This window comes from Falco biarmicus, chromosome 2 (genome assembly GCF_023638135.1).
Source record: "Falco biarmicus isolate bFalBia1 chromosome 2, bFalBia1.pri, whole genome shotgun sequence".
Taxonomy (NCBI): Eukaryota; Metazoa; Chordata; class Aves; order Falconiformes; family Falconidae; genus Falco; species Falco biarmicus.
In genome coordinates, this window is record NC_079289.1 from 24,232,027 (window position 1) to 24,252,335 (window position 20,309).

Consider the following 20,309-nt stretch of genomic DNA (forward strand, 5'->3'; position numbering starts at 1 on the left):
CTAATTAAAGCTTTCCCTACCAAAGACAGTGTCTGCTTCTGACATGGAGATAATCTGCTACTCCCTTCCCAAGAAGAGAAGCAAGCAGCTACACAGCTCACCTTGCATTCCTCATGTGTGTGCTGCATGCTTGGCACTCGGCCTCCTGGGCATGGCAGAGGAGCACTCTGCAGTGCTGGAGAGCTGATGGCAAAAGACTCATTTCGGAGGGCTGCTGAAAAGAAGGCGTGAGCACATGAACATAGAGACCCTTCCACTTCTGTCCATGGACCCACAGGGTATCTCATGCCCCCTGTTCTACCCTGTGGTTCCCATCCCACCCAGTCCTCTCTGCAGGTCAGGAAAAGTGTTGAGGAGACCCAAGATCTCTTTCCCCTGAGAAGAGGTGGGCAGGAAGAGCCAACTTTTGTTTGCGCCAAAATACTCTTAATTTTCAGATACAATACACTGAACATTTTGTGTACTGCCCTCTACCAAAGTTTGTGGCTGTTGATCAGCCACAGGGGAGGCACAGAGGGTACGAAAGAAAAGATGGAGTTGAGCTCTTGGCAAGCTGTTGTAGATTAGAGAGGAGGCAGGTAGGAACAGAAGTGAAGCAAGTGCTTAGAAGTTACTCGGGAGAAACAAGGGCTTTAAGTGACGTTTGAGTATGGGAAAGAAATCAGTATCCGTGGTTTCCATTGGTGCGCAGGGTGCTAAAAGCAGAAGTGGTTGCTGGAGTCTGAACAGGAATCTGAGGCTGGGCTCTCAGCTCCGTCCCAAATTGGATGAGAAACTATTCATTTGATTTACAGGGTCACTGGCAGAAGAGGTCTTATTTTATATAATTTTGTGGGTTTTTGAAACAAATTGCTTTGTGAGCAGTGGAACTAATGGCTTTTGGTTTCCTGTGGTCCTGTGAACCTTGCTTCATAGCCACCTCCCTTCTCCCCCATACTCCTAAAATAAAATAGCTGCAACGAGCCCAGCTCTTCCCTGCCTGTGTGCTCCAAGACTTCTCACTGGGCACTAGTCAGGTACATACATACTGGCTGACCAGCTAATGCATACATGGTCAGCCAGCATGCACACACCCACTAGCCAGCTGGCTGCTGGCCGCATTTCTCTAATTAAGGTTTCTATCCCTCACCCAGCCATCAATTTGCACAAAATTTAGAAAGGAAATCGATAGCTTTTGCAACTTCTACCTTTCTGTCGTACGTGAAATCAGGTAAAAATTATTGATGGAACTGGACAAACAGATTGAATCTGAGCTAAAAAGGTTCTGTTGTATTGGCTTTGGATGTGCATGTAGGATGTCAGTTCAGGTTCTGGAATTAATTTCTCTGTCTCTTTTTCAGCTATTTTTACTCTGGATGTGTTCTGCGATTTGTTTCCCACACAGCATTGAAACGGGCACAGCCAAGGGGTGAGTGAGGGGTAAGAGAGGGGAGGGGGAAATTAGGGGATGCTGATGTTGGTGCTAGTGCTGAAAGAAGTGCTCATCAAATTATAGCCTCTCAGATCTGTATAACGTGGAGGCCCACAGCACCCCATGGAAAAGTTGTGAAGATAAATATATTCTCGGTCTTAAGGTGTTCAGATACAGGGTGCAAAGAGCTAGAGAAATCAAGGCATCTGGCAACATGCCAAAACTACCAGCAACAGTGGCCAGTTGTGAAATGTAATGTTTTCTGTCGTAGTTCAGCATCTCAATACTGCCCACGTTCCCATGTGTACATCTCAAGCCATCGCTCTGTGTAGGGTCTCCTAAGAAAAATCCTTTTTGCGGCAGCCCAGTTGCTGTACAGAGTGCACATCAACTCACAGAATCAATTCTAGAAAGCCTTTATCTGAGTTACTATCCATACAAACCTCAGGCTTGGAAGAACAGAGGTTTTATCTGGAAAACACATAGGAAAAAGCTTCTTGAGCATTAATTTACAAAATGAGACCTCTAATTGCGAAGCATTTCTTTTCTTCAGTTAACTATAGATGATAATAATGTGTGAGATCTGCCTTTCCCCCCTGTGTTCTCTTTAACACTGTTTGTTAGACATGAAAGGAAAAGAGGATTAAAAGGGAGAGATGGTATTGTAAACAGCCCTTCAGGGTAGGTGGGAAAACAACAGTAACTCTCAAAAAGAACACAGGGATGCCCTTAGGAAAAGGTTTTGAAAGTGTCCTGCGTTTGAAAGTTAATGAGTAAATAGATCTCAAACACTACTTTAAAGACTGACAGCACCAGCTTTAACATCTCAAGCATACACCACAACTGAGAAGAGACAAAGGGAATTTTTAATGGGCAATAAATGGACTAATATTTTTGAAAGCAAAGCTACTAGGGGGTTAGTTCTGATGGGATGTGGGTTTGTTCTGTACTTCCTGACACAGCGACTTTACTGTATTGGGTTTGTTTGCCTTACACTATCTTTTGATGAGGCACTACTTTTTCCTTTAAAAAGGAAAAAATGTGGTCTTAGTAAATAATCCTCCTCTAAGCTACAGTAAATCCATTGGGTATGGAGTTTGCTGGTTTTGGGGGTTGTGTAGGCACATGCCAGACCATCTCACCGCTATCCTGTGATGCCTTACTTCACACCTAGCTTGGGTTGCTTGGCCATCTCTGCCCCAGCAGTGTTGCAAGATCACCTTGTGTGGACAGCCCCACACTGGTGGGAGGCTGGCAGGCAGGCAGCAGCACCCCTTCCCACCAGCATGTACCAGCACGGGCACTATTAGCCATGCTGCAGCATGCCCCTCTCATGTCCAGTGGATCCCAGGCAAGGTCCCAGACTTGGCATCTCTCTTTGGAACAGTCCCGTACTGTCCCATACCATTGCACTTCAAATGAACAAACTCTTGGTTACTATGTTCCTGGATGTCGGGCATTTTGGAGGAAGCTGGTCTTACCTAGAGCTTTTGTACATCTCCTGTCACAACCTTCTGACCTTCAGGGTCCTCTGCACATGGCTGTCATGAGTATTCAGTAGCTACAGTGGCTTCCATAAGCATGACTGTGCCTTTGTGGCCACAGGAGAAGACCCAGCAGGAACTCCCCAAAGCAGGTCTCCCTTTCCTTCACCCAGAGCTGGGTCAAGGCAGAGACAAAGTCACCTTAGGATGGCACACTTCCTATTTTGCTCGTGCCTGGAGAGGCAAAAATGGATGTTTCTGATGTAAACAGCTCATCTGTGCCTACTGCCCTCAGCTGAAGGGAAGACACCCGGCCCCTCGCCCATGCTCAGCAGCCCACAGAGGGCAGAAAGAGCCACTATGTGGGGAGGAGGAAAGGGAAAAGGAGTCGTCTTGCTGGGGAAGCAGAATGGGAAGATGTATAGGTTGGAACGGAAACCTTGCGTTAAGGGAATTGGTGTCAGGCAGGGCTTGGGAGAGGTGGCTGGGAAGGATAGAAACAGAGAATCCCTATTTCCAGTCATATTCCAAGGAAATCCCTTGATTGATCAAAGGGATCGAGGAAATCTCTGTACATCTGGGTATGCCTTTACCTGCCTAGAATCGTACAAAACCCCACTGATGTCCTCCAGACCTTTTACCTGCCCAGGGTACCCAAAACCATATCACCTCTTCCCAGCTGACTCTCGCTTATCCTCACACCTCAGACATGCATGGGCTGCTTCACAAACCTTCTTCCTACCTCCCATTTCTCCCAAAACTCCTCTGCCATTGCCACAACATTGAAACAGGCCTGCCTACACCAGCGTGAAGTTGCCAGCTTAAAAAATAGAAGAGAGGATCGGCTCCCCAAGCTTTAGACACCCAGACATGAGGGAGCACGTGCCAGGCCTTGACACAACACATCAACAGCACCTCCACCTTATCACAGCTGCTGTCTGGCTCACTCACGCTATTCCTAAGGGCCAGCCACCTCCTTCCAGTGCTTCTCAGTTGATCAAAACCACTTAAGTTTAACTTTTTGGCTCAGCCATTATGTTCTACCTCTTCCAGAGCAACTAAAATCCTAGTCCGCCCACACCTTCATGCCAGACCCAACCTCTCCGAGCTGCAGGTTGTACTGCCCCTCGGGAACCTCCCGTCCTTTTCCCTGTGCTCAGCCTCTGGCCATGTCATGTCCTGACCTAGTGCAGCACCTGCCTGCTCTGCAGGAGAGGTACCTGTGCTCCTGCACAGCTCACCTGACTCCCCATCCCTGCAAACTTGAGTATTTCAACACTTGAACAGCGGGACAGGCTTGGCTCTTCTATGTCCTCTTCCTCCCTTCCCAGGGCATTTTTCAGCACATTCCTGGTGTCCTCATTAGCTTCTGAGTTAGTCTTCCTTGAGCTTATTCCTAAGTGACAGGCTGCCGAACAGGCACATAACCTTTCACTTGACTTCCACCAGGGAATGCAGCCTTGAGCTGATAAGGGTATGACTGAGACCAGCTCTCCTGCCCTGTCAGTGATGACACCATGTGGGGTCAGCTCTGCTGTGCCTGCTCTTTACCCCGTGGAAGTTACCACCAGCAGTAATGCTGGCTTTATACTACCCAAAAGCAAGAACTGTGTATATATAGCTCACCTTTCATATACAGATGCATACCTACCTACATACATATACAGACATATATATATTGGCTCTACTGAATCCTGTCCAATTTTTGGCATCCTTCTGAGCAACTGGAGCATAAAAGTAGAGAAGGAAAAGGTTACTGAGCTTGCTTTATGTGTTATGAGTGAGAAAGACTTCTCGCATGGTGGCCGTGTTCTACAGTGCCATCCCAGCCCCAGGCACTCGAAGGACACAGCCAACTGGTGCACAGCTCTAGTCAAGCTTGTTGTGACCCTCTGGAAAAACAAGAGTTCGACTTTCTTCTGGCTGATAAAGTCAGTATTGTGAAGAAACCAGAAATACTAGTCCTGCCTAAGAGCTAGCTGTGCTGTGCCCCAGGCAAGAATACGAACACAAGCTTCTCCCTCCAAATAAAAGTGAAACTGCCAGGTATTCTCAGCACAGCCCCAGGTGGAAGGCTCTGCTTGCTGGTGGTACATACAGTGTGTGACTCCAAGGGTGACGATGTGAGACTGGGGAAAGGTGGAGCAAAGGAACATAACCCCATCTAGGTAAAGGGTTTGCTTGTGGTGCAGAACCAAGAAGGAGTTTCAGCACTGTGTCTTCCCTAAGTGAACATCAGGTCATCTCGATGCCTTGTTGACTCACTGAGAACAGCATTGCATTCAGCACAAGGTGAAACACAGGGGAGAGGAGCTGCATGGGCAGGTGTACGCAGACAAACAGATGGAAAAGGTGGGTGCCCCAATACTGTGATGGCAAGCATTGAAGAGGGAGAGTTTGAAGAGGACTAGAAAAGACCTCAGTGTTTTCCCTACCATGCATAAGATCAAATATAGAGCCAGGGTGGGTGTGGGACTTATCAGTAGGAGGAGAAAGCCTCTCAAGCTAAAAACTCTGCTCCCATTTTCTGTCCTCAACCACTGCCCAAAGACTCATGGCAAGCAGCAATATCAAGTGTGAAACATCAGCCCTAGTGGTTATCAATTTAGCAATCCCCAGATTCCAGAGAACACCAAATCCCATCACAGCCCAGGGGATGGCCAGTTTCCCCGCTTGTTTCCTGCTCCATCTGTGCCTTGCCTCATGCTAAGTATGGATTTATTTTTCAGAAAAGGATCCGTGGGCTAAACAAAACAGTCCTTTTACCACCCCTGAAAAAACACCCTCCGACATCCCTTCAGGCCCCTCAGTGTAGCGCGGTGGCGGGGTGTCAGTCATCTGTCCAAGTGCAGGTGTCAAGCTCAGGTAGAAATCTTCTGGGACTCTCTAAGTGCACTGACTGCATCTCCACTGACTGTGGTGGGCAAGCTGCTCTCCAGGACTCCCCGACAGCTCCCCAAAACCCTGTGGATACAGTCACAGACAACCGCCAGACCTATAACGTGCTACAGAAAAATAGCAGGCATTGCGTCTCACAGGCTTTTTTTGGCAGGTTTTTTAGAGTGAACACATCTAGACCCCTAACTCTATTCCTGTCCAAAACTGGTGTGTATTTTTCCTTGGACACTGCCCAGTCTGCAGAGTTAGTGTTTTCCACACAAAAATGCGTGTCAGTAAACTTTAAAGGGGTTCTATTTTTGATTCAATGAGGAATGGCAGTTTTCCATGGAACCTACTTTCCTTTCCTTCTTTCCTCCTTTCTCCCCCCACCCCACCCCACCCCACCCCCCACCCCCAAATAAGATTGCTAAAAATTCCATAGATTTTCATTTGAAATGCTACCCGGGGCCCCATAGATGTCGAATTGTCATGTTCTGCAGGAGGTTGAATGGTTTCTTTAGTAGTCCTTTTTTACTGGGAAAAAATAGGGGGAGGAGGAAGGGGGTGGGCTGTCCCCATCTTTACCTTTTCATTGGACTGTTTTCCCCTCCTCTTGAAGAGAGTGCAGCAGAGGCTCTGCTGTAAACTTCTGAAAACTCTCATGTTTTCTAATACTATACTGCTGCTCCTGAGTCTGTATGGTCACTTGTGATCATGAAGGATGAGGAGCAGAGTCACAGCTGTGGAGAAGCCACTGGAATCCATAACTCCATGGTCAGAATAAAGATCTGCTGACGTGTGATCTCCTCAGAGTGGGAGATACATGCAGATTTGCAGGAAGCATCTTACTCTCCTGCATTCAGGTTCACCTACTTCTGCATACAAGTTGTCCCACAGCATGCAGACCACGTCCTAAATATCTGAAATTTGCAGGAACATGCCATTTCCTTATGGGCTCCCATGTTCAGATACATTGCTCTACTCTCTTTTTGTCCTGTTCTATGTTTCCAGAGTCTTAAATCAGCAAGAACAGAGCTTCTTCCAAGTCGTAATGATCCTCACTTGTTCCCTCTCTCACAAACAGAATCACTTTGGCCAACAGCCAGGGCTGCAATAAGGGCCGGGCACATACACAGGCAGCTTAAAAGCACCTCAGCTTCGGGAAATCCTGCTGGGCTGTAAAAGCTGCCCACAAACCCAAATCGTATCAAGCAAGGCCTGTCTGATAATTCTTTGGCACAGTGCCCAAACTCACTGAACAGCTTTTCCATACAAAGTGTTTCCAGGTGGGTTATTCGGTACTGTATCCCTTCCATCTCGTATCGTCTTGCAGTTGAAAAAGGCGTTCCTTAGGACAAGCTATTTTTAAAAGGAAAACAAATATTCTCCTTTATGTTTCTGGCTCCTCTAAACCAGAAGGATACTTTGCAAGACAAACTGTTCCTGCTGAATAGAGCAGGGGTCTCGCCTCCTCACAGCGCCTGTGTCCATACAGGACTTTCAGCTGGGGAGATAATTTATATTTCCACAAGGAGACTGATGCTGGTACAACTACCAGTGTGAACAGTTTGTGCTAGTGTGAAGATGCCATACTCCGTTAAATCTAGTTTCCCTTCCTGTATTTTTATAGCAGCATCACTGCAGCCGCATTTCAGCCTGTGCTGCTTTAATTGCACCAGAGGAGTGAGAAGGAAGGAGCTGAGCCGAGCGTGTCCCACAGCCGGCTGCTGGCTGAGTGCATGGGGCAGGGTGTGAGGAGGCAGGAGCCTGGCCCCACGCAGCCCCGCCAGCTTCGGGTGTGCACACTTAGGCTGTTTTATGTGGGTGCACACCAGATTCACCAGTAAAGCTTGGCTTTGCTAGGAAAAACTGCATCTACGTGAGGACCTCATGGTGTAAGACAGCAAAGCTTGGACTGCTTTCTGTCTGGAAAGGCTGGTTTGCTGCTCTCCCTGTGATGAAAGAGGCAGGCGGACCATTCGCTGAGCTTCTGTTATTTTGGCCCATTGCAATAATCTATGTCCGATGTGAACGGGGTTATTGAAAATGCACCCCAAATGTAAGACCTGTAGATCTGTAACTAGATACTGCATGAGAGAAGTGGGTAAAGGAAAGATAGGGCTTTTATTTGAAAACTGTCAGAACAACAAAGTGGTCTGTTGGGTGATTTGAGTCTTTGGGGTCTCTGCCACCATTGACAACAAAGAGAGGTGGAGGCAGAACCACAAAACCCAGAGGTGCCCGTGAGTTAAAATAAACTGTTTCACTTTGAGATGCTTTCAGACAAGATGATATTGACACGTGTCTTTGGAAAAAAATAACCACCTATGACCACTAAAATGTGACCCGGCAGTGAGTGATCTGGTTTTGAGGCATAGCTGCCGGTGAGACCTCCATCCCCAGGGCGGCCTGCCTCACCGCTGCTGCGGGATGCACAGCCAGCCAGGATTTCTTTCATACCCCTGCTGGGAAGAGGCGGGTGTTGATGGGAGTGCTGTGAGCTGCGTGTCACCCCAGCCGGTCTGGTCTGTGCTCCCGGCTGCGGTGGGGTTGAGGGCTGCACCGTGCACGGGCGGTGCGTTGGCATGACTCAGGTTCCCTACCGCGCAGCTGTCTGCCCTGCACAGCCTTCGTCCCCACATCCCTCGCCGTCTTGACATCTCCCACTCCTGATACCTTCCTCTTCTTCTGGAAGAGTCCTGCCAAACGCTGCTGCCTGCCGCTCAAGGTCGCCCAGGCACTAAACCAAAGCTCCTGCTCTCAGCCCAGTCCAGCTGAGCTCAGTCAGCAAGACCCGGTGAGGCAGAATCAGAGCTGGGCTGCAGAACAACCTGGGCTCCTTGAGTCCTGCAAAAACTGAGGCATTACCCATTGCGGCAGAGCCTGGAGAGCCCCGTGCTCTTGAGGGAGAGCAAAAACAAGACAGGAGCTGTTGCAAAGGTGATTTTTTTCCTCCCAGTGAGTAGTAGAAAGCCCCACCCAAGTTTCACTCCTCACTCTCACTTTATATTAAAAAACATACAAAACAAAACAAAACAAAGTCAGCATTTGCTAGTGTGTGCTGCCCTTGCTGCCACGTGACCCAGGCATGTGATTAAGTTGTTGATACTTGTTTTTTTATAGGATCACATTCACAGCTGCTGTAGAAGCCTGCATAACTTGTCAGAGCAATTCTCTACCCTGGCAAGTTACACGAGCCAGGGAGCTTTTCCCTGCCACAGCGTATCCTACCTATGCATGCCTTCTTCCTTCATGCATGGCTCCTCCTGTCCACCCTTTTGCAAAGGCATCAGCTGTACTTATTTTCAGGAAAGCTGGCATCATTTCTCATAGCTGCACCATGGAGCTGGGTGAGAGGCCCCGTGATGAGGCAGTAGTTTCTTCCAGCCTTTATTCCCACTGGAAGTGTTGCTTTAAAAAAAGGGAAGGATAAGCCTCCACTTGGGGAAAAAAAAAAAAAAAAAAAGAAAAGAAAAAAAAAAAAAGACTGGGCTTGCCAGCCTGCAATGTGCTCTGTGTTTGATTTCTGCTGGCAGTCTGCACATTTCTGCCTGCGCAGATCTGTTCAGTCATGTTGCATGGCTGGACTGGATGGGGCTGTTTGCTTCAGCACTGGTGTTTGTTCCCAGCTCTCCGGAATGATCACCTTACCCATGCTGGGGAGCCACCGTGTTGCAATGGGGCCCCTTCCCTCCCTGGCAGACAAGGAGCTCCAGAGGATGAAGGGGGCCATGCAGAGCCCTTGCAGGAAAGCATGTCTTAGCAAGGGGACTGACTCCCTTTTACTGAAGGACTAGAAAGAACCATGGCCCTACTGGTGGTGTCCTTATGTGACCAGCGTGCACTGCCTTTGGCCAAGTCCCAGCTGCCTCTCAGGTCTCAGTAGTTCTTGTGAATGATGGGGGGAGCCCCTGCTTCAGTGACCACCTTTGCTACACGAGAAGAGGCAAGCCTCTGAGATACCTTCACCGTCCCCTGCTGCTGGAGTTGGCCTGGCACCGGGCCAGCACCTGATCTCAGGTGAAGTATTTATGATCCTGGAGCCCAGCAACAGGTTCACAGTTACACAGAGGCATGAATGGGAACCAGTGCTGCCCAGTTTGTCCTCAGCATGCTGGCAAGGAAGCACAGGAGGTGTGAAATGCCCACATTTACTTTGGTGGCAATTACCCATTACCACCTCTGTGACTTACTGAGGCAGAAGATGAAAGCTACAGTGTCAACGCTACTGATCTCCCTCCAGTTTGCCCCAAATCTCCACGTGCTTCCAAGTGATGCAACACACACCCTTCCTGGGATTTGACTTTTATTACAAACAAACTTTTTGTTCACAGTATTAGGTGCCAACCTTTCTTATGGGCTTTAACCTAGCAGCCTAGGGCAGCCCCCCTGCGCTCTCTCCAAGGCTCACTGCTGTTAGCTTGTTGGTGGTGCTTGTACCTGCAGACACCACCACGCTATAGAGACACTACATGGTGTTTGAGGTCAGGGTCAGGCTAACAGTCATACAAGGATCATGATCTCTACCTCCCCTGTCCAGAAAATGTCTCTCTGCCCATCCAAGGCCACTCTTCAGAAAGCAAATGCTCACCTTGGCCATAGGACAAGGATACAAACTGTTGTACTCTCCCACTGCCATGTGGCTTTAACTGGGATGTTAAGCTGTGTATTTGTCACAGGAAATAAACATACTATTTTCCTATAGGTGGTTTGTTTTGGTTTTGTCAGGCATAAAGCCTGAGGGCAACAGTGGACACAGTGCTTGCTTTTCCTCTTCCCTTGTGCTTCCCCTTTTCTGTACTTTGCCACTCTCTCTTTCCTCTTTGTAGAAAGGTAAATCTTTGATCATAACAGTTTATCATCACCTATTTTCATACTGCCTGGATTTGAATAAGAAAGTCACAGAATCTAAAACTCATTGAGTTGCCCCATTCTTGGTGTAAAAAAAAAAAAAAAAAAAGTTGCATTACTGCTTTTCTGTTAAAAAAAAATAAAGATCAGAGGTGATGTTTGGAAAAGCCACATAGTTTTTAATGGTAGCTAAAACTGTGGTAACCAACAAATTTCAGGCTTCTTATTGCAGTGCTTAAGTAGGAAATCAGAGAATCATAGAATTGTTCAGGTTGGAAGAGACCTTCAAAAATTATCAAGTCCATGCTGTGGGCAGGGACATCTTTCACTGGATCATCCAACCTGACCTTGAACATTTCCAGTTATGGGGCACCCACAACTTCTTTGGGCAATCTGTTCAAGCGTTGGGGTGCCAGTCAGCATATATCATACACCCAAAATATGTCTTATTTCTCGATTGTTTAGTTTTGGTGTTATTCTGGCCCTGTTGCTCATGGCCTGTGTGAGGACCCAGCTGCTTCTCTGGGCTCTAGAGCTCTCTCCTATGGCATGTTTGTCTGAAATTCCTTCTTCTTTCCCAAGGACCTCAGGCAGCTTATGTCTGGTTTGCATTGGAGCTCTTGTGTCTCTGACACAGGTAAGGGTCTCTGTGTCCCATTGGGGCCTTTTTGCTGAAGGGGAGCCTGTGATTTATTTATTTATTAATCTTATTCCCATGGTTGGAGAAGGTTCTGTTTTGCCAGATCACCAAACTGTCAGCATGGAGATGCCAATTATCCATATATCTCTAAGTCAGTAGCTGGACAGGGTCCAGTGTGTGGTACTCAGGAGCAGTCAGTATGATTCTTTGGTTTTCTTGGGTCAGTATAGCTTGTTCCTTGTTGAAAATTGCTTTCTGCTCTTAACGACCATCTCTTTTCTCAAAACTTCTTTTTCCTTAGTGATACCAGCAGGAAACACATTTATGATGGCACATACAATATATGTATATATGTGTGTATGTGTATATGTATATATGTATGTGGGTATGGGTATGTATAAATAAAATAGACCTTCAGTTTTCCAAATTTCAACTTAAATATCAACTTTTTAGATTTCAACAAAAGAATATATACAATACGTACATACAATATTTTGAGGATGTCTGTCATTTTCTGAGAACCTCTGTTAAAAAATAACTTTAAATTCCTTCCTTTCCTGCCTGCCAGATAATACTGGCAGATTTCTTGTGGCAGGGGACACACACACATGTCTCTCTTCTTTTTAGCCTGCAAGACCTCTAGGCCAGGGGTTGCCCTTATCCTTCTACAGCTACTGAGAGCAGGAGACTGAACCTCTTCACAAAACCCAGTTCACCCAATTTCATTCTCCAAATGACATACACTGACAGAAAGAGAGAGGAATGGTTCTGCTCCTCTCAGATCTTGCTTATTTCCCCATGAAAAATTACACAGACTTCTAAGCTAGTGAAGGGAGACGCATCGGAGATGCTCCTCAGTGGTTGCCGCGATTAACCCGAAGCTGTTAGCCAGAGCTGCGTTCCATGAGCCCAAAGTTTTGCTGTGCAGGAGGCTTTAGCTGCAGTGAGGCGTGCTGCATTAGGGACAAGCTTCCAGACTCTAAGCAGCAAGTCTGTTGCAATAACTCTGTTGATCAAATACAATTTCTGCTCACAGCACAGAGCCAAAAAGTTTTTGATTGCAGCCTTGAGGGGTATTTCTTGGCTCATGGTCGATGTTTTAAGCAATGTGCAGCCCTACAAGTCATTACCAATGTTTGAAATCTCTTCCTTCTTATTATTATCCTAGGAGATGTGGAATGAAGACTATTTACCTTCCCCTCATAGTTCATTATGATTATTAAGCCATAGGAATGAGGACATGTGCATGAGAGTTGGATATAACAGGCCTGTTCTAGCTGCGTCAACATTATTTCCCAAAGATGAGAGTATATTCAGAAATATGGCCAATTTTCCCTTTTTTCTTCTTCTGACTGTATTTGTGTACAATGATTTCAAGATTTCACAATGGCATATTATATACACACTGTTTGCTGAAGCAGTAATAGGAGGTTTCTCATTGCTACGTTACCAAGACACTTAAACGAGTCTCTTCATTAATAATCTGTTGCCTTATACCTTCAGATTCCAGCGTCTGGTCTGGCCGCTGCTTGCTATCTCAGCTGCCTTCTCCCCTGCACTGAATTTAAAGCTGTTTTCAGTTGTCTCACCTGCCCCCTTGGGCCCTACCGGCTCCTTTAAAATGCATCTTTAGACCCTCTCTCTGCAGCAAGGAGTGACCAAGGTCCCAGCACAGATGGGGTGGAGTAAGTGCTTGCAGATGTGTCCACACAGCACCCGGCAGCAGCTCTTCCCAGCTGGTATCACCACGGGCTGCTGTGCAGTGCAGAGGTGCTAATGAGAGTAGGAAGGGCAGTGTATTTGCATGGACACTGGGTTATGTGGCAGCAGAAGAGCAAAGCTTGTTCAGCCAGGCTTTGACCAGCCTGGCTATGCTGGTCCTAGCCCCCGGGGCAGCTTGGGCTCTGCAGACCACCTTCACTTGGTGCGGTGTAGGTACATCCTGAAGTCCTTCATGGCTTTCTGGCTGTATGGTTGGGTCTTGTTTTCAAAACAGACTTGTTTACTCAAGACTTTCACACACTTAGGGTGACGTTCAGGCTCCTCCATGCCAAATCTCTTTGGAAAGTGCAAGCTGCTCTTACAAATCTCCAGAGGCAGTGGGGATTCACAAGTGAGTTCTGCAAGTGTTAGTGCCTTTAACCCCTTTTTCAGAGATGGGGGATTGCAGCGTTGGAGATGCTGCTGTTTATGGTAGCGGGAACAGAGAGCTCAATCTGCAATGGGTGCAGAGCCTGAACTGTCCTCTCCTTTCCACATCCTTTTGAATTTAGGCTTGGCAGGTCACTGTGGAGGAACGTGGCCACCTGATACATTTGTTCTCTAGATGGAGAGGACTGAAATGTATTAGCCTATTTATCTGCCTCATTTTGTAAGCACTACATCCACCTTTAAATATAATGACAGTCTGCATAGCCCACATGCACTTTCATACCATACAACTTTTCTCCTGAAAAGCAAGACTCTGCCTGCTCTGAAGAATGTGCTTTTTTGCTGGACACATCAATTTACACCTTCTCCCCATTGCCCATATCCTTTATCCTTTGCTTCCAGGTGACTGTGACACTACATTGGAGTTTGCATAAGCAGGGACTGTCTCATGACTTGTTCATGTAGCACCTACAAAAATGAGGTTTTAATCTAAACACTCATCCCTCATACATAAATACAGTAAATTGGAGGCATGAAAATGGATAAACTGGGAATGCAGCTCATTGTGGAAATAGTACCTAACAGGGGAATAATTCCTAACTCCTCAGGGTTCCAGTGCTCCTTTCTACTTTGCTCTGAGCATTCAAAAGCATGCTCACCACAGGATGGTTTGTGTTAGGAATGATGATATTTGCTTGATTAAATTTCAAAAATATCTAAGTGGCAGACCTACTGGGCCAGAGTCAAGAACTTTTCTTTCCCGTGTTTTCTGGTGGTTAGACAGTGTTGTTGGTTGGTAGCTGGCGAGTGTTCAGTTCATACATCTAACATCACATTGCTGATGGCAAATATAATTTAACTCTTCAGTCTAGAAGCCTTATTGGTATAAAATCATTATATCCTAGTAGCAAAAGAGAGAGCAGCATTTACTAATAATTCTATAGATATATGGATGGCTTTTATTAATAATTTAACCAGTTATTTTGTCATAGGGATTCTACTAACTTCGTTCATGTCACTGCTATAGTCCCCAAGAGCCAACACTCATGACCAGGATCATGGTGCATTGAACTGTGAACAAAGAACAAAGCACACACATTCCACAGGAGTTGGCCGTAAGAAAATATTGATGGATATGGGCAGGAGCAGGTAAAGCCGAACCCTGGTGGGTTGACCATGTCTGGACACCAGGTGCCCACCAAGCCACTGTATTACTCCTCTCCTCAGCAGAACAGGGTGGGAAGAAAATAAGGTGGATAAACCCTTGTGGGTCAAGATAAAGGCAGTTTAATGAAGCAATAGCAAAAGTTGCACACATGGAAGCAAAGGAATACAAAAGATGTTATTCTCTACTTCCCATCACCAGGTGATGTTCAGCCACTGCCCGGGAAGCAGGGCTTTAGTACGTGTAGTGGTTGCTCTGGAAGACAAAATATTATGAATAACGAATGCCTCCCCTTCCTCCTCCTCTCTCTAAGCTTTTATACCTGAGCAGACATCATATGGCGTGGAATATCCCTTTGGTCACTTCGGGTCAGCTGTCCTGGCTGTGTCCCCTCCCAAGACCTTCCCACCCCCAGCCTGCTGATGGTGGGGGAGGCTGGAGGGGCGGCCTTGGTGCTGTGCAGGGCTGCTCAGCAGCAGCCGGAACACTGGTGTGTTAGCAACACCTTCCTGGCTACCAGTGCAGGCACAGCGCTGTGAGGGCTGCCGTGGGGCTCAGCCAGACCCAACACACCAAATGTAATGTATAGTGCTCACCTGGGCTTTTTCCTAGTAGGACAGCCTGCTGGAATCACACCCTACCTTCCCGGAGACAGGCTCAACAGGCAGACAGGATGCATGATATGGAGGATTCTGTCCTCTCTCCATCTGGGTCAGCACAGTGATTTAAGGAGTAGGGGCCAATGGTGACAAGTTCCTGCCGTTTGCAGCAGGCACATCTCCTCTGTGACCACCCCACCTTGCCAGGTGTCCGTGTGTAATGGGCATGAGGCTCTGCAGGTGGAACTGAACAATAACGAGGACAATAGTTGATGTGGCCTGGAGGTGTTGCTGAAGTACGGTCAGCCTGTGCCCTGCTTCAAATCTGCTTCCATCGAGAAAAAACGACGGGTCCTTGTCCTAGCAGACCCCCTTCTGAAGGGAACAGAAGGCCCAATAATACAGACTGGACCCACTTAGGGAGTCCACTACCTCCCTGGGGCCTAGGTTGAAGATGTGAAGAGAAAGCTTCCCACACTGTTACGGCCCTCAGATTATTATCTGTTATTGATTTTTCAGGTAGGCAGCGATTAAGTTGCAACAAGAAGTCCAAGGGCAATCAAGAGAGATGCCAGGGCCTTGGGATGACTGGTTAAGGGATCAGGGGCACAAGTGATGTTCTCCTCTGTCCTTCCAGTTGCAGGGAATGGCAAGGGAAGAAACAGGAGGAGCCAGCAGATCGATACCTGGCTCTGAGCCTGGTGTCACTGGCAGAATTTTGGGGTTTTCGATCACGGGTCAGTTTACACGACAGCAGGCCTGCTGGCAACAGATGGGGTACACCTGTCACAAAAGGGACAAAGGATCTTTGCACAGGAGTTATCAGTGCTCATTGAAAGAGCTTAAAACTGCATTTGAAGGGGGAAACAGATAAAAGAAGGCTCGCTAGAGATAAGCCTGGTGGCAGCACGCCACTGTTTGAGGGACGTTGTGCTAGTGAGGTCCTTCAATCTGCTGTGTCCGTGGAGGCAGGGGATAGAGATCCACGTGGCAGGAAAGATGCGAGGCTTATTGATGTGTTAGAAACCACGGAAGCGCTTGGCAATTAGGCCTTCTCCCCCGAGATCAATAGCCCAACTGAAGTGCATCTACACCACTGCACACTCTGTGGGCAACAAACGGGAGCAGCTGGAAGCCATTGTGCAGCAGGGGAACTGGCATAGCTGCCATCACAGAAACGTGGTGGGATGACTCGCACAGCTGGAGGGCTGCAGTGGATGGTATGAACTCTTCAGAAGAGATAGGCAAGGAGGGAGAGGCAGTTGGGTAGCTGTGTGTTAGGGAGTGTTTTGATTGCCTGGAGCTTGATGATGGTGGTGATAGGGTTGAGTGTTTATGGGCAAGACTCAGGGGGACGGCCAACAGGGCAGACATTGTGGTGGGATTCTGTTATAGACCACCCAGCCAGGATGAAGAAGCAGACAAAATATTCTGTAAGCAGCTGGGAGAAGTCTCACAGTCGCTAGCCCTTGTTCTCGTGGGGGACTTCACCTTACCAGATGTCTGCTGAAAGTCCAATGCAGCAGAGAGGAAACAGTCCACAAGAGTTCCTGGAGCACGTGGAAGAGACCTTCCTGACACAGCTGGTGAGGGAGCCAACTAGGGAAGGCATCTCGCTGGACCTGATGTTTGTGAACAGAGAAGGACTTGTGGGTGATGTGATGGTTGGAGGCTGTCTTGGGCACAGCAATCACAAAATGACAGGGGTTTTGATTCTCAAAGGATTAAGGAGAGGGGTCAGCAGAACTGCTGCCTTGGACTTCAGGAGGGCAGACTTTGGCCTGTTTAGGAGCCTGGTTGGCAGAGTCCCTTGGGAGGCAGTCCTGAAGGGCCCAGGGGTCCAGGAAGGCTGGACATTCTTCAGGAAGGAAGTCCTAAAGCGCAGGAACCGGCCGTCCCCATGTGCCGAAAGACAAGCTGGTGGGGAAGACGGGCCTGGCTGAACAGAGCTTTGGCTGGAACTCGGGGGAAAAAGGAGAGTTGGCCACCTCTGGAAGAAGGGGCAGGCAACTCTGGAGGACTGTAAGGACATGATGAGGCTATGCAGGGCGAAAATTAGAAGGGAAGGGCCAAAGCCCAACTGGAACTTCATCTGCCTACTGCCATGTAATACAATAAAATGTGTTTCTCTAAATACATTAGCAACAGGAGGACGAAGGAGGATCTCCGTCCTGTATTGGATGTGGGGGAAAACTGTGACAAAGGATGAGGAAAAGGCTGATGTACTGAATGCCATCTTTGCCTCAGTCTTCCACAGTAAGACCAGTTGTTCTCCAGGTACCCAGCCCCCCTGAGCTGGAAGACAGGGACAGGGAGCAGAGTGAAGCCCCCATAATCCAAGGGGAAATGGTCAGTGACCTGCTGCACCACTTAGACACGCACAAGTCTATGGGGTTGGATGGGACCCACCTGAGGGTACCGAGGGAGCTGATGGTAGGGCTCACCAAACCACTTTCAATCATTTATCAGCAGTCCTGGCTGACTGGGGAGGTCCCAGTTGACTGGAGGTTGGCCAATGTGATGCCCATCTGCAAGAAGGGCAGGAAGGAGGATCTAGGGAACTACAGGCCTGTCAGCCTGACCTCGGTGCAGGGGAAGGTTGTGGAGCAGGTCATCTTCAGTGCCATTACGTTGCACGTAGAGAACAACCAGGTGGTCAGGACCAGCCATTATGGGGTTATGAAAGGCAGGTCCTCCTTGACAAACCTGATCTCCTTCTACAACAAGATGACCTGCTTAGTGGATGAGGGAAAGGCTGTGGATGTTGTCTACCTGGACGTTAGTAAAGCCTTTGACACTATTTCCCACAGCATTCTCCTGGAGAAATGGGCAGCTCATGGCATGGACAGGTGTACTCTGTGCTGGGTTAGAAGCTGGCTGGCTGGCCGAGCCCAAAGAGTGGTGGTGAACGGAGTTACATCCAGCTGGTGGCTGGTCACAAGTGGTGCTCCCCAGGGCTCAGTGCTGGGGCCAGTTCTGAACAGGGTTGCCATCCCTTTCGTCTCCATTCGGTCTGTTTTCACTAGGACCATCATGGCTACCAACCGTACCACTGCTGCAAAAAGCTCCCCAGAACGACTGGCCCTGTCAGTGGACCTGGGCAGTGAGCAGAGATTGTGGGGATGCTGTCTGCCAGGTGAGGAGAATAAATGAAGCTGCCAGGAGCAAGTCATCATGGGCTGAATATAGCTTGGGGTGAGAAGGCTGGCACAGGCTGCGGGCATGCTCTTGGTTGGAGAGAGGCCCTGAGGCAGCACTTTTGTGCCATGTTTTCCCTTTGAGGTTTGGCTCTGGCCTTGAGGGCATCTCAGAGCCTTGGGAGGCATTGAGGGTGGTATTGAGGCTCTGTGTATGTGTGCTGTTATTTCAATATGGAATTCCAAACACAAAAGTAAAGCTTTTGGTCAAGGAAACAGCAATTAATGGAGAAGTGCTTAAAACTGGAGAGAACAGACAGACAGAACAAGTAACCCAGATGCATCCAACCAGACAAAAGAAGTTGTGCATAAACAGTCTCTAAAACTGTTTACAAAGTCGAAAAGAAAGAGAAAATACAAAAGATTATTATTTTTTTTTTCTGCTTGAAAGCAGAGGACACAAATGCTAGTTCTTTGTCCCTTCCACCAGTGTTGGGCAGCTTGCTGCTGGTGGTGACATGGTCTGTGCCTCTGGTGCTTTGGAGTGTGGGGCTCCCCATGTTATACAAGCACTTCCATTAGTCATCTAACCATTTCTGAAATCTTTGAGTCTTTGCCAGATGCATCAGGAGAAGCATAACAACTACAGGCACCCTTTCATTTGCTTTCTTTCTCTTCTGCCCTTCTCCCTGTATCAGGAGCACCAAATCATCCGCTGCCCTGAAGCAATCAGTCATTACAACGACCTTGATACTGCCAGGGTGCTTCTCTAGCCACTGCAGTCAAAGACACTTCTGGGAAAGACAGAAAACAAGTTAGATTTTCAGCTGCTGCAAAAAGGGAAGAATAACCCTTTAAAAACCCTGTGTTTTTATTTTTACCCACTACCCACCCAGGGCAGCAGAGGGATGGCTCATCAGAAGTTCTAGCCAGTGCTGCCATGATGAGTTTTGAAACAGAGCAAGGTCTTAAAAAGATTAGTCAGGATGAGTTTGGTACAATGCTCTAGGTGATGCTCTGTTTGTGTTGAGAAAGAAATGTACCCTGAATAATAAGAAAAGTACTCTGAGTAAGAAAAGGTTCCACTGATGTTAAAGGAATGTACCACCGAGGATGTTCAAGTAAAGGAATATACTCTGAATAATTAGAAAAGGTAAGGTGGGCACCTGAAGGAGATAAGGAGACCATGAGTCAGGAAATCGTTGAACAAAGAAAGTTAAGGTTTACTCCACCTAGATCCCACCTATTATGAATAGAATGATTAGGTGTCAAAATCAAATGAATATGTATGTAAAGATGTTGTAACCTCTCACAAAAACTGTATAAATTACCTAACTTTTCACTGAAAACTTTGGAGCTAGTTTGTCTGGTGCAAATCGGCTAGCTCCCCAACGTTGCACGAAATAAATACCTTTGCTGCTTAAAGACAAAATTTGTCTCTGAGCAGTTACTCTGTGCTGTTTTGGCATCAGTTTACTCGTCAAATAGGTCCCCTTTTCCCAAGAGAAGGGAACTTGGCAGAGGACATCCAGAGGATGCAAGGGGCTGGCAGACATGGAGCTGCTGATCTCTGGCTAGAGAGACAAATTGCTTCATGTAGCCAGCCAGAGGATGCTTTGTGTTCCCTCTGTTAGCAGAAAAGGAGCCTGCTGAAGTGCCTGTGCAGGGGTATGCATGGGTGGAAGCAGTAATCAAGTCGCTATAGCCAGCAACCTCAAGTAAACAGAAGGAGGCATGGTCTGGGTTGATTGACGACAAGCAGAAATCCCTGCAGCAATTACCTCCTGTCCTAGGATATCTCTTCTACCATTTACCTCTGAGAGAAGCAACTGGACTGTCAACACTTATGGCTAGACCATGTTCACAGGACCACAAGCCTCATTTCCAAGGCGAAGCAGGCGCTGGAGGAGAGCACAACATGCTGCTGCTGGCTGTGGGAGGGGGAGGCAACATGGAGGAGGGGCTTGGATTTCTTAACCTTTACTGTTAGT

The 20,309-nt window shown here is 47.7% G+C and overlaps 1 long non-coding RNA gene across 1 annotated transcript in view; it reads left to right on the forward strand.

Moving 5' to 3' along the window:
* Positions 1-20,309, forward strand: part of LOC130144095 (uncharacterized) — a 59,208-nt gene that overhangs the window by 25,185 nt on the left and 13,714 nt on the right. Inside the window, exon 2 of the long non-coding RNA XR_008820005.1 lies at positions 1,341-1,408. This is a non-coding gene — a long non-coding RNA (uncharacterized LOC130144095). The remainder of the gene's footprint in view (positions 1-1,340; positions 1,409-20,309) is intronic.